This window comes from Herpailurus yagouaroundi, unplaced genomic scaffold (genome assembly GCF_014898765.1).
Source record: "Herpailurus yagouaroundi ecotype Mexico unplaced genomic scaffold, PumYag 77, whole genome shotgun sequence".
Classification (NCBI taxonomy): Eukaryota; Metazoa; Chordata; class Mammalia; order Carnivora; family Felidae; genus Herpailurus; species Herpailurus yagouaroundi.
Window position 1 is genome coordinate 83334093 of NW_024412388.1, and position 13978 is coordinate 83348070.

The 13978-nt window shown below is 36.7% G+C and overlaps 1 protein-coding gene and 1 pseudogene across 1 annotated transcript in view; one reads left to right on the forward strand and one right to left on the reverse strand.

The window, feature by feature from the left end:
• The window catches only part of DPYD (dihydropyrimidine dehydrogenase), an 891530-nt gene that overhangs the window by 43729 nt on the left and 833823 nt on the right, over positions 1 to 13978 (reverse strand). The gene's annotated exons all lie outside the window — the stretch shown is intronic.
• Positions 11428 to 13972, forward strand: LOC121027530 (AKT-interacting protein-like; annotated as a pseudogene).

Consider the following 13978-nt stretch of genomic DNA (forward strand, 5'->3'; position numbering starts at 1 on the left):
TTAGAAGTTCTATGAAGAAAGGACTTGCATTGCCATCACTATCTTCATCAAAATCAGTACATTTATTGAGCATTGCTATACACCAGGCCCTTTGCAAAGCACATGAGTACATTATCTGTTCTATATTGCAACCCTGTGGGGTGGGTATTGTTCTTGTCCCATTTTACAGATGAGAAGACAGTTACAGAAATGGCTTAGGTCGTGGAATAGAGCCCTGCGTTGGGCTCCACGCTAAGTGTGAGTTCTCTCCCTCTGCCGTTCTCCCAGTTTCTCTCTCTAAAAATAAATAAACTGAGAAAAAAAAATGGCAGAGCCAGGATTCAAATCTCTGTCTGCCAGATGCCTAGACCCTCTGCTGTGCTGTCACTCACGTTTCTTTATAATCCTCACAAAGCTTTGTATAAAATGAGTATTTAATATATCTTTGATTGATATAAGGAGGCATACTACACATATAATCCATTCCTTGAAATCTGTGCTTCCTGTTTTTTCCCATTCCATAAACCATGAAGGGAAAAATGTTTCACACGATAGACACCATTTAAAAAAAATGCTGAACACATACCATGCAAAATATCTGTGTTAGTTCAGTCCTGTTTATTATTGGCCTCAAGTTTAATGAGCTCAAGTTAATACAGGTGAAAGGCCAGAGTGTTACATGCGGCAGTTAATGAAATACCATAGAGCTGCTGAGAAAATGATTAGCAGCCAAATGTGAATTTAATATACTTCATTCTCCAGAAGTAATGCCCCATGGGAGGCATCTTTCTGGGGGAGGTAATACTGGAAATAGCACTTTAGAGTTAGAAGGTGGAGCTCTGATCCTAGCTCGAATATCCGCTCGTTTTGTGACCTGTGGGAGCTATGATTCCTCTGAGCCTCAGTTTCCTCATCTGTAAAATGATGGGGTTGGACCAGATAATTTATAAGGTTCCTTCCAGTGATATGTTTTGTTTTGTTTTCAAATTCACAGTTAGAAATCCTCAGGGTTTATGACCAGGTGGCATCGCATCCACAGTCTGTGGATGAAATATTGGACTGAGTCACAAATTATAACTCTTTCCCTCCTATTTACAGAACATGCTGAGTCCTTTTAAGCTGTAAAATATGAAGAATGTTTTCAAACTTCCAAGGTTGGGTGAGTTCATGAACTGTTTCAGCCTTTACTGGTGGAAGGTACAACCACAAATATCTTGGCTACTTCTCATTGTGAAATAATAATAAATGTATAGACAATTAAAATAAATAAAATATTTGTTAAATGAAGGCTATTATAATCTGCATAAATTGAGGAGTCTATACAGATCACAACCAATGCTTCACTGTAATTATCTTTACAGAATTTGGTTTGGTTACAAGTCACTGAAGACACTATCTATACAAAATCAACCACGTGCATATTAGAAGTGGAGAATAGTGAGGTCAGACACGAAATTGCCAAGTCAGTAAGAATAAAACATAAGCACATGTATGGTATTATTTGGTGTGGAAAGTTACAGGACGTTGGAAGAAAATGAATCTTTCTACTAAAGTACTGCAATATACAGAATGATCCCTGGTCTTTGGGTGCAGAGATGAACACACTTGGTCTCTAAGACAAGTCACTTCCCTATGTGGGCCTCAGTTTTCATCTGTGTACAATGGGGACAGCAACGACCATTCTGCCTACTTGCTCTTCGGAACAAGTGTTTGAAATAGGAAGGCACTAATGGATTATGAAAATACAACTTTTACTATTTTGAAAACTACAAAGCAATACAGAACCTAAGTGTTACTTTATTATAGTGAACATAATTTGTATTTATGTACGGTTATTTTACATCTTTACAATATAAAGATAAAATGAGTACTCTGCATTATAAAAATGTCACAGAATACTAGCCTCACATGAAGAAAGACTTCCTAAGCTATAGTCCTTCCAATGCCTTAGGAAGACTTGGGTGAAATAATTTGCCTTGGAAATTCGCCTTCAAAATGCTACTGCTTTCATGGCTAAATATTGCATAAAATGTCAAGGGCAAAAGCCAATGAGGGAAAATGGAATAAAAATTACTTCATACAATGGGATGAAAGCAAAGGAAAACAGAAAAGTAGGGTGATGAGGAAAATGGGCCTGCTATAAATATGAAAAATGTATTCAGGATTCAGGCTCTATTTGGAGCAAGAGTAGGAGATTAATCAGTCTTTTCCATATTTATTCAATATGATACTTGAGATTTTCCTACACAGCAACACCGGGATGACTGCTTTAAGCCTTTTTACCTGAAAGTGTGGCATAGGGCATAAAATATCACATTTTGATCCAATCAAAAACCCTATTTGGAGTTACTGTACAGGACACATTGGAAAAAATGATGATCATTTTAAAAGTCAAGTTTTAGGGTTTCAATGCTAAGCAGGAGATTTATATTGGAGAGAAAAGAAAAGTACAAGTTTTTAGTTGAAAAGAAAGAATTTTCTAAGATAATTAATTACCATACTAGTAGGGAGTATTTAACATGGGAAAGAATCTTTTATATGTGTGGCAAAGTGCTCCATAAACAATAGCTTCTGCATGCTCACATGGAAACACTAGCAAACGTCCATAAGATAAAATTCATATCTATACCTAGGTCGCTACTGAAGGCAGTCACTGCCTCACAAATTTTGGATTTTCCTCTCTGTTTCTTCTTTTACTTTCTAAACTATATTAGCATTACTTATGCATGCTTTTATTTTTCTGAGTATATCATAAACATTCTGAGGACAGGATACTTTTTGAACCTGTTTTATCGTCCCCTTAGTTCTTTGCATACAGTTGGCCTTAATTAAATATTTGATGAATGAATGAAGGATTAACATCAACCAAAAAGCTACACTGACAAGAAATTTCTGCAACCTCATTGGGGTCACAGCTTAATGCTGACACTTTTCATATAAAATGTTCAGAAAGGTTCTCTCTAGGGGCATCTGGGTGGCTCAGCTGGTTAAGTGTCTGACTCTTCATTTTGGTTCAAGTCACTATCTCACAGTTGTAAGATCGAGCCCCACATCGGGCTCTGTGCTAAGAGTGAAACCTTGGGATTCTCTCTCTCTCTCTCTCTCTCTCTCTCTCTCTCTGTCCCTCCTCTGCTTGCATGCTCTTTTTCTCTCAAAATAAATAAATAAATACTAAATAAATAAAAAAAAGAAACTTTATCTCTATGCACAATGCTTGGCAAGAATGAGATTCATCTAACGCTTAATGACCAAACAAGTAATATTTGGCCTCATCCATAATATTACATAAACTAAATTCCGATAATAACAGTGACTTTAAATTTTAACAACATCCTACAGCCTAATAGCATTTGTAGTAGTAAGGTATTTTAAGGTACAGTCTCAACAATTACCTTATATTCAAAGGTTTAGAGCACAACACAAATAATTTCTTTGTATTTTCTTGGTTCTTTGTTTAAAGTTTTCTACCAAGAACACAATAACAACCAACTATTTCACTCTCCTATTCATAAAAATCAAACAACAAAATCAAATAAAAACCAAAAAATCAAACAACCAAAAAATTTATAGGCTATAGATCTTAAAAAAATATCATTTTATTAAAAATATCATTTGTTGGGGCGCCTGGGTGGCGCAGTCGGTTAAGCGTCCGACTTCAGCCAGGTCACGATCTCGCGGTCCGTGAGTTCGAGCCCCGCGTCGGGCTCTGGGCTGATGGCTCAGAGCCTGGAGCCTGTTTCCGATTCTGTGTCTCCCTCTCTCTCTGCCCCTCCCCCGTTCATGCTCTGTCTCTCTCTGTCCCCAAAATAAATAAACGTTGAAAAAAAATTTTTTTAATAAAAATATCATTTGTTGAACAAGTGTGAACCTAGGCAATTACTGCATTAGATCAAATGTTAAGCTTCGGGAAACAATAATTCACTTGGGCTTTATGGGCTTTATGTAGGCCTTAGGGCCGGTCGTCTATGCTACCGGTCTTCAGACCCTCCTGCTCTTGACTGCCATAGCCTATTACAGAGATAAGCCTCCTGTTTGGCAATGGCTAATACAAAATGAAAACAGTAGTCAAAGAAACCAGCCATTAGGCTTGGAGCAGAATAATCGGTACATAGTTTTCTGAGCGTCATCAAACATCAACCAGTTGCTGAATATCATATGTCCTGAGAGGCATCAGGACCAAACTCTAAAACTAAATAACGTAGTTTTGTACTTACACTTTTAGAAATTATTTTTGCATATTATGTAATTTAATTTCCACAATAACAGAATTATTATAATATTGATGAAACCTGAGGCCCACAGATGTGGCAAGCACACAAGGCCCAGTGCCATGTAACAGTTAATGGCAGAGCAAACTCAAACCTAGACCTGTCACCTCCCGGCCTAGCACCTTCTCCTCTATATTGAGTGGCCATGTCCTTTCTGAGCTGTTTGGCTGCTGTTTCACCTAAAATTAGCATGTGTCTTTTGGTACTTTAAGAGAAGATACCAAGGAAAAGATCTAATAAAATGTGTTCTTAAGAAAGACTCATTCTACATGGTAAGCATTGAAGACATAATAGCGGGCAAAACAGATATGATCCCTATCCTCAGGGAGTTCACAGTAGTTTATAAAGTAATGGGACTAAACATAAAGAAATAATTCTATAAACATATTCAACATTTATCACAATTCTCATTGATACATATATATCTGACCATTTAAGGTCAAATCCTCTCAGATGACAACTTCTAACCTTTTCTTGCAGTTATCAGGCTAAATCTTTGCCCATATTTAACCCAATCATTCAGTCATTCCATATTTACACTTGAAAACTGAAGGTGGCTGCAGAATATGACTGCTCCCCGTCCCAACTTCGTAACTATAACCTCAAGTGAGCACTCAATAGTGCCAACAAGCCTTGCTATGTTACCGCTGTCACTCTTCAGCTTTCTCACTTTACCGAGTGGCATTTTTATATCTTCTTCTTGCTCCTAAAATCTAAACTGCCACTCCTTTTCATTCTCAGTTGAGGCTCTTGCCTCACATTATCAGTTTAAAATACTGAAGTAATTTTTCTATTCTAAATTTTATAAATCCCCTTCATCTGTGCTGTCATCCATCTTTTCTTCTGTTATGATGGGAAGTGTCCTGGTTCTTTCAAAGGAGCCACTGAGGGCTCTGTCTTGCATATATCTGATCATTCTTTAATTTTCATCTCTGACCATCCCATGATTCACTCTCATTTTCTTATTATTTCTGTTAACACACAAACATGCTCCAATCCCGCTCATCCTAAAAACAAATACACAAAACAAATAAAAGAACTCTTTGTCTCTGCAGCCACTTCCAGGCATTTTCATTTACCTATTTCCCTTCCAATCTCTTTTAGGTACTGATAATAGTGTCTGTTCTTCCACCCTTACCTCGCATTCACTCCTCAGTTATTCTTTCTGGAAATCTGTCCTCTTTTCCCAGCCACACAAAGGCTGTGGTGATGGGGCCAACAACCTTTATTTTGCAAATCATATGGCCACACTTTTGTGCTCATTTTACTTTATCTCTCAGTAGCATTCAACCTGGACCCTTCCCTCCTTCTTAAAATACTATCCTACTCTTTTTCCTACATCACTTCTATGTCTCCCTTACCGGGTAAATCTTTCTCTCTGAAACCTATAGGTTGGAATATCCAAGATTCAGTCGTAGACACTCTTTCTTTCCCTCTGTCAGGATACCCTTTGCAAATGATTTGATCTTGCCTTATGACTTTAAATATCATTTAAGCTATGGCTTTCAAATTTATAGCTCCAGTTCTGTTCTTTATACTGAGCTCCCGACTCTTACATCCAGTGACTTAATTAACACATTTAATTAATTGTTGAAAAGCAATCTCAAACTTAATATGTCTTAAGTAGATCCCTTGTTACTTCACTCCAAGTATTCTTTCCCCAGTCTTCCCTATTTTAGTTAATGGAATGACTGCTGACCCATTTGTTCAGGCCAAAAATCTAGGGCTATTCTGGATTCATTTTTTCCCTTTATCTTCACCTCTAGATCCAATCCTTCAGCAAAACTATGCTCCACCCTCAACATATGACTTAAATCTCTCCACTTCCCACCATCTCCATTGATATGGCTCTAGTCTAAGGCTCCACTGTCTTTCACCAGGAATGCTCCTAACTGATCTGACTACTTTCTCTTTTGACTTGCTATAATGTACTCTCCATACAGTAGCCAGAGCAATTATCTTAGATAGAAATGAGAACATGTCTCTCCTCTACTTAAAATTCTCCAAATGATTTCCCAATTTACTTAAAATAAAACCTAAAAGCTTTGCAATGACTACAGGCTTATGTGGCTCCTGCCTACCCCTTCAATTTTATTTTATGCCACTCTCCTCTTAATTTACTACACTGCAACCATACTGGTGTTTTTGCTGTTCCCAATAAGTCTTAGGGCCTTTATATGGAAAGTAGGTCCTCCAGATCATACTCTGTGTATCTCCCCTTTGATAATCATCATATTCTTTATTCATTTATTTTGTATCTCCATCCTTTCTAGAAGATATGAGCTACCAGAATAGGATGTTCATAAGTTTTGTTCACTGATGTTTCCCGAGAACTTTGAACAATATCTGGCCTGCTGTACATTCTCAAATGAATGAATGTATGAGAAGCAGAATATTTAGGATAAAGAGTTCAGTCTTTGATGTTGGCTTTCAATCTTAGTTCCATTATTTACTACGTTTTTGACCTGGTCAAATTTTGTTTTATCTTTATAAGGTCTCAGTTGCCTCATTCATACAATGTGAATAACATTTCACAGGGTTGTAGTAAGGATTATATAATTTATATAAAGTATATAAAATGAAGCCAGAGCTTGGTAAACAGTAGGCACTTATTAAATGTTAGTCCTTATCATCAACATCATTATTACAGAAATCCTCACGATGTGCTATAGTTTTCTATTATGAACTTACATATGCTTTAGCACATTTGCTATGTGCTTAATATGCTAGAGAAAACATTCCCCCTCCCTCCAGAAAACCATTTTTCCCCCAGCTTTTATAAGGGAAGTCAATGGATTAAGCATGTTTTACATGATAGAGAATTTGCTTATTTCACATTTAGACTACCTACACCCTATACAGTAAGGATTGCTCACATAGTTATATAATTTTATGTTTCACATGTTGAAATAAGTAAAATTAAGAAAATGAAGATTTGATAGTTGAGAAGTAAGCGTAAACATTAGTTCTTAAAGAATGAAGGCAAGGCCATTCTGTAGCCTGAAGTAAATGCTGTCATTTGTGGGGGTTGGGGAAAGATGCTAAGATCTGAGCCCATTACTGTGCTACTTCATGAACATCTGGCAGTCTGTCACTTCACAGGCAACAACATCTTCTCTAAACAGAATAGACTTGAATTCATCAGGGATTCCCATAGTACAGTATATGCTTAACTTAAGTACCTGCTTTCCGTGATTTCCATAGATTATCATATTCATGACACTGTGGAGTGAAAGCATTCTTCTCACTCTCTAACCAGAACATGAAAAAGAAATTAAAACATTGGCAGGCACTTTGTCTCCAGTTTGTTGGACAAGTAAGAAAAGGATTTTCCACCCATTTATGTAAATGAAATTCTGTCAACTTCGAGCATTTTAACAAAGATGACAGCCGTCTGTCTATTAATAAATACCTGACAGGATAACAATTACAATTGTAGTTGACTGGTTTTCTTTCAATTAATGTAGGTCAGTGGGTATTTAAAAAAAATTCTTTAGAATAAATTTGAAAACCCCAATAACTTTTCCCCTCATCTCTACTAGCCCAGGAAGAAATTTCAGTATGTTCATTTTTGCCTTCTTAAGTGGTTTTAGAACATTATGGCCAAAGCCTTGTAAATACATAGAGCTATGCAATTAAATACGTGTGTGCTTACTGTGTGTATACACACATAAATATGAATACATGTAAGACATCCATATTTGAGTCTAATATTTGAATTCTATAGAAAGACTTAAAGCATAGTAGGCCCTCTGTTATTTAGAAGTAGTTATTCAGATTAGGGATTATCTTTGTGCTACTTCTTTCTGACTTTGGATTTTATTCATTATTGACTCTAAGAAAAGAAGGGTAAGGATATGTAACAAATTAATTAATCTGGTTACCCATCAATCTTTGGGAACATGTTTAGTAGAGAAAGAAGTGAATTCAATGAATAAATTGAGTTTTGAGGGATTATCTATGGAATTCATTAATCCACCCTGGCCCAATGTCCCATTAGTTAGATTTTAGAAAGTGACTTTCTAAACAGAATGAGGATGAGATTTTGAATTTTTTTGTGAGCGATCTTTCCAAGAGAATGTGTTTTCCTCTGTCTAGTGGAGTTTGAGAGAGAATCTATGTTGATGTATTAGAATACCAGTTACAAGTACTCCCCAATGAGTAATTTTATGTTTTTCTACTACAAATTGAAAACACAACATTGTATTTCATCCCATTTAAGATGTTACCACGTTTTGTGTATATGATAAGAGGAAAATAATAAGCAAAATAATTTTTTTAAATATTACTAAAACTTTTAAGCATTCACAGTCTGCTAATTTAAAGATAAATTAATTGCAATACATCCTGGAAAAAATGAATGCCTTAGAATGGATGAAATGCATTGTGTTCCTCAAATACTTACTGGCTCGTTTTTAACTTTCTTTCTCATAGTAGCCATAATATGGTATCTCAATTTTCTGAGAGCCATGCTATGTGGAAATTACATCATCATTCCTAAAATCCTATTTGTAAATAAGAGTCCAAATTTTAGGAATAGGAAACAACAGCAACGAAATTATCATCAGACAAAAGCAGGGAACAAGCACTGTTCTATTTCCAGCTTTACGCCAGAAAACAATGTGAGTAACTGAAAGAAAAAGGCAGAGAGGAGTAGTCACTGGATGCTTCTGATTTGGGTTGAGTCCAGAGCTGAATGCCTCTGACATAGGTGTCTGTTGTTTCTTGAATTCCATTCCACCCCTCCCCCGCCACCCCATCTCTCCTCTACAAGTTAGGTAATGCCAATTTTTTAAACTGAAGAATATGTAAAATATGTATTTGTATCTATGTCTTCTAAGGTGGTTTCTAGGGGCAAATATCACAAATAACCTCGTTCCTTCAAAGAAAACCATAATGTCTGAATGTTTTTTAAGAGCACAATTCACCTCTTGAATTTCTGTATGAACATCTTTGCATGAGCTAAATACCTGGGCAGTTGACAGACTTAGTTATTTCTAGGAAAAATTTCTGTTGATCAGCATGCAGGGATTAATTCAAGCACTGCTCCTTAGAGATACTTTTTCTAGGACAGAATGAGCCACAGGGAGAAAGATACACAAGACAATGTCAAAAGATACAGCATCATTATGCCATTTAATGGTTGATGTGGGTTACGTCAGCCAAGTCCTAGGAAAGTAGGTTTTCCCTGAATAAGAATGACTCAAAAAGATAATGTCATATTTTATTAGAATCTATAAAATCATAAGCAAATACCATGTATTCCTATTAGTCATCCAATGATAGAAGTGTGTATATGATGGTACTAATGGATTCCTTAAATGCAAATTACTGCTAAATTCCTAAGTAAACTGCCCCCCACTTCAGAGACATTGTAATCCACCTCTTATGTCAGATGAACTGGGGGACTTATCCTTCTGAATCCATAGGCTTTACTGCTTTTCTTCATTTATCTCTCATACTCAGTAATCCTTTTACCTCTCCTTTCTAAGTTTATAATTTAAATGCAATCTATTCACTACTGAAAAAAAGACCCTAGTATAAATGGGATGTCTTTGAGTTATGGCTAACGAAGCCATTACTGGTTACACAGTGGTCTGGATTCTATTACACATTTGACAATCTGGGGAGACTCACTGTCCACTTGCCTTCGAAAATGTTTTGTGTCAACACACAGAATTAAGGCTGGGTGCTGGCTTTGGGTCTTCTCTTGCTCTGACTTTCATATGATCTTGCATTTCATGTTTGAAGGGAAAGTCCTTGAGGACCAGAACTGGCTGCAGTAAGTTCTCTCTTTTTCATCATAATGGATTTTGATTTTATTATTTAAAAATTTCAAGGCAACAGATTGTCTAAATTGTCATTTATTTCGCAAAATCTTAGATGGTCATTAAAAAGAAAATCGTATTTAGAAGGATTATAAGAAGTATATAAAATTCTTACATAATATATTTTTAGGAGAAATAAAAACCATTAGAGCAGTATATGAAGTGCTATAATTTAAGAAATTATTGTTTCCATACGTATACAGTTACCTGCATAACAATTGGGATCTCTGAGTAGTGAGATTAGAGGTGATCTTTTTTACAGTTATGTCTTTTGCTAATTTTCTATAGTGAGCACATTTACTTGTATACCATTATTTAAACAAAATATTGACTTAAATGGCACACTAATGGGAAGTATTACAAAAACTTTGTGGGAATAAAATTATAATTATTATTATGGCCCAAATCATTATCCTATTGTTGTTGTTTTTTAATATGAGCTTCAAATCATAATTTAGAATGGTAGCTATCAAGCAAACCTAAGCTGTGAGAGAATGCATATTTAATGGCTAAACTGACAGAAATTTGTTAAGCACACACTTTAGGCCTAATTCTAAAATATGTTTAAATATATATCAAATCAGAAATGTTCAGCCACTCTAGCAAAGCACTCTATATATTTGAGGTTATAGATTTTTATTTCTGAATATATGACAAAATGCCCATCCTTATGGGGTGTTGGTATATTAACATACCTCAAAGAATTAAACTGTAATGTGAACTTTCCAAGAATTAAAACTCTAGTGCTAGCTTTTAGGAGAGTGAGTTATTTTTCATTTATATTTCTCAAGGAAGATATATATTTAGATAGATATGCATATGCAAATATTTATACACAAATAAACAAAATAAAACTTTGTCCCTGCAATGTTGAGCTATCCAAACAACTGTAGTTTTCTGAATATCCCTGAGCCTAAAAACACTGCATCACTAGAGCACTATTTGGTGGCAAGTACTATTGGCAAGTATCCTCTGTACTTCCAGACAGAATGAACAGAGCAGAACAGAGCTATAGAGCTAAGTGTTACCCTCACACTAAGTTCCGATTGGTTCATTTGTGGATTAAATAAGAAGAACATTTTTTTCAATTTGAAAAAAAAAGTTAATGTTTTATTTATTTTGAGAGAGAGAGAGAGAGACAGAACACAAGTAGGGGAAGGGCAGAGAGAGGGAGACACAGAATCTGAAGCAGGCTCCAGGCTCCGACCTGTCAGCACAGAGCCTAATCTGGGGCTCAAACCACGAGCCATGCGATCAGGACACTTAACCGACTCAGCCACCCAAGCACCCCAAGAAGAGCATTTTTGATTGGCTACTGATGTCTTTCGTAGCCCAGTCCTTATAAGTCAGTGAGAATGGGAGAAGTTTCACAAAGATAATGAAACCAATTTGTAAAAATATGAAACAAAGACTATATATAGATTAGAGGTGGTAGCAGCAAATATGCTGACATTGGAAAAATAAGGTATCTGTAAGGGAGTTAGAAGATCTGTAAACAACAATTGGTGAGAGAGAGTGAAAGGTGGGATTTTATACATTTTTAAGACCCATAAAGGTAACATCTACTTCATAAGCATTTAAAAATGGGCTTTCGTATGAGTGATTTGTATTATCTCACCTCCTCGTCCTGACAGTCTCTCAAGGCCAGAGTCATTAGCCCCTGTTTAGCAGAAAGGAAACCAAGCATGGGGAGCAGTAAAGTGAATCCCGAGGACTGGAGACTTTGATGACACAGATCACTGAATGTCTTTGTTTGAAGTTCATGTTATGAACCCTTTCTGGAGCATGTCTGCAAGCTCCGTATGGAAATGGTCTGATGGTAAAGAGAAGACATTAATAGGGGATGTGATAACTAATCCTCTACACACTGCTCCAAAGAAACAGCTGCCTTCTATTCCCCAGAATGCTTTGCTCATAGCTAAGCGGACATCTCCTGCCCCAGCAATAGACAACAAATGGTACACGTGCTTCCTATGGACCCTTCTAGCTGGAATACACTTTTGCAGAATTTATCTTGGTTGTGAAGCATAAGTTACCAGGTATCTATCTATGTGCAGTCACCTTACTGCTCTGCATTAATGTGATTTGGAGTAGTATTCATACAGCTTGGACTTTATCAAGACAGTGTATTTAAGTTCACATCCCTGGTAACTACCCAGATAGTGAAAGTCCATGCTTGGTTTCTGATATTTCCATCTTTCATCTGCTAGTTGATCCCACTTCAGATGAACTAGATGTGAAGGGAGTATTTGCAAACTAGAAGCAGAACCATAATCATATTTGGCAAGTATTAATGTATGCAAGGAATGCTTTCTACAAGATTGATATGTAAGGCCCCTAAACCCAGAGGCTGTAGTACTGTATGAAAAAGATGCTCAGCTTTTTATGTATTTTTTTCTAATATTTATTTATTTTTGACGGAGAGAGAGAGACAGCGCATGAGTGGGGGAGGGGCAGAGAGAGAGGGAGACACAGAATCTGAAACAGGCTCCAGGCTCTGAGCTGTGAGCATAGAGCCCGACGCGGGGCTCGAACTCACAGACCACGAGATCATGACCTGAGCCCAAGTCAGATGCTCAACTGACTGAGCCACCCAGGCGCCCAGAAGGTTTTTAAAAGTACAGTGGTTGACAATGTTAAAATGTGCACTGCTTGTTTGTTTGACAACCTAAAATAGAAGGCCTTTATGCATTAAATTAACTTTTCTCCGTAGAATCTTTCTGTACATGATGAAGCCAGAGAGAAGATGCTGACTCAGAAAAAGAAGCCTGAAATACAGCACAAATAAAATTTCTTATTGCTGGCCTGTCACGGGTAAAGCTTGGTTCAGGACAAGCTTTCAGTAGAGAAGGGAGAAGAGTAGCAACTTAAAGCCCCGGTGAATCTGGTGTGCCATGCAATTTCCTGCTGGACCTGGGTCTAGTTAGCGCTGATCAAAGACAAAGGGCTGTTTGAAGGGTAAAACCGTGTGAATAAGGACCACTATCAGTGTTGTCCATGGATGCTTAGTTCTAACAGCAAGTTTTGGAAACCTCCCTTCAGGTAATTAATGCATTACTTCTGTCAGAGTGTCTCTAGGGTGGTTATCTAGTTTAGTACTGTAAATTATTGGGGACCTTGAGGTTTAATTATTTTTCTGAAGATAGTCCTAAAGGTGAGATACATTCATTTAAACTAATAGAGTAGACAGAGCTCAGCACTATGTAATGATTTCTAAATCAGTGGTTTCAGTTGTACACATGTTAGTATATGGAGAGGAGAAGTAAAGTGATTTGAAAGCCTGGATAATCTTCCGTCTGAATGATCCAATTAAGTTAAACCAATGTTTATGAGCACCCACAATTCTTTAGGCATTGATCTCTCTAGCTGACTCACTATTCAGCGAGGAGACCCAAATTGAGTGTATCTTGGATACCTTCTAAAGGGAATCTATGATGTGTCTTACTGAGACACTAATTTAGGAGGCCTGGCTATATCCAGCCGGTGTGAAATGAGAGAAATGGGTAACTTTTGTCACAGAATTCATTTCTGTATACAATCTCTTTCCTGAAATGTTTTGTAGTGGAGATGAATTACTGAATTGGGTTATTTTCTTCTAATATCCACCCTAACAGATGCTTGAACAAGAAACTTAAGTCCCCTAAGATAAAAAGCAGCATAATGACAGGTTCAATGTGCTAACACTACAGGTTTCCTGTATAAAACCTTTATTGGTTGCCTTATCATCATCAAGAGTCACTCATTTATTTGATGCTTTCAAGTACTATATATATGAATGTATGGATGAACAAAGACTTTTTTCCTGAACAGTCTTCACTAAAAGATTACTTCGGAATCATAGGTGAAAGCTTTATTATTGCTATATAATTGCAGGGGACACCTAGAGGAAGCCAGGTCATGCAC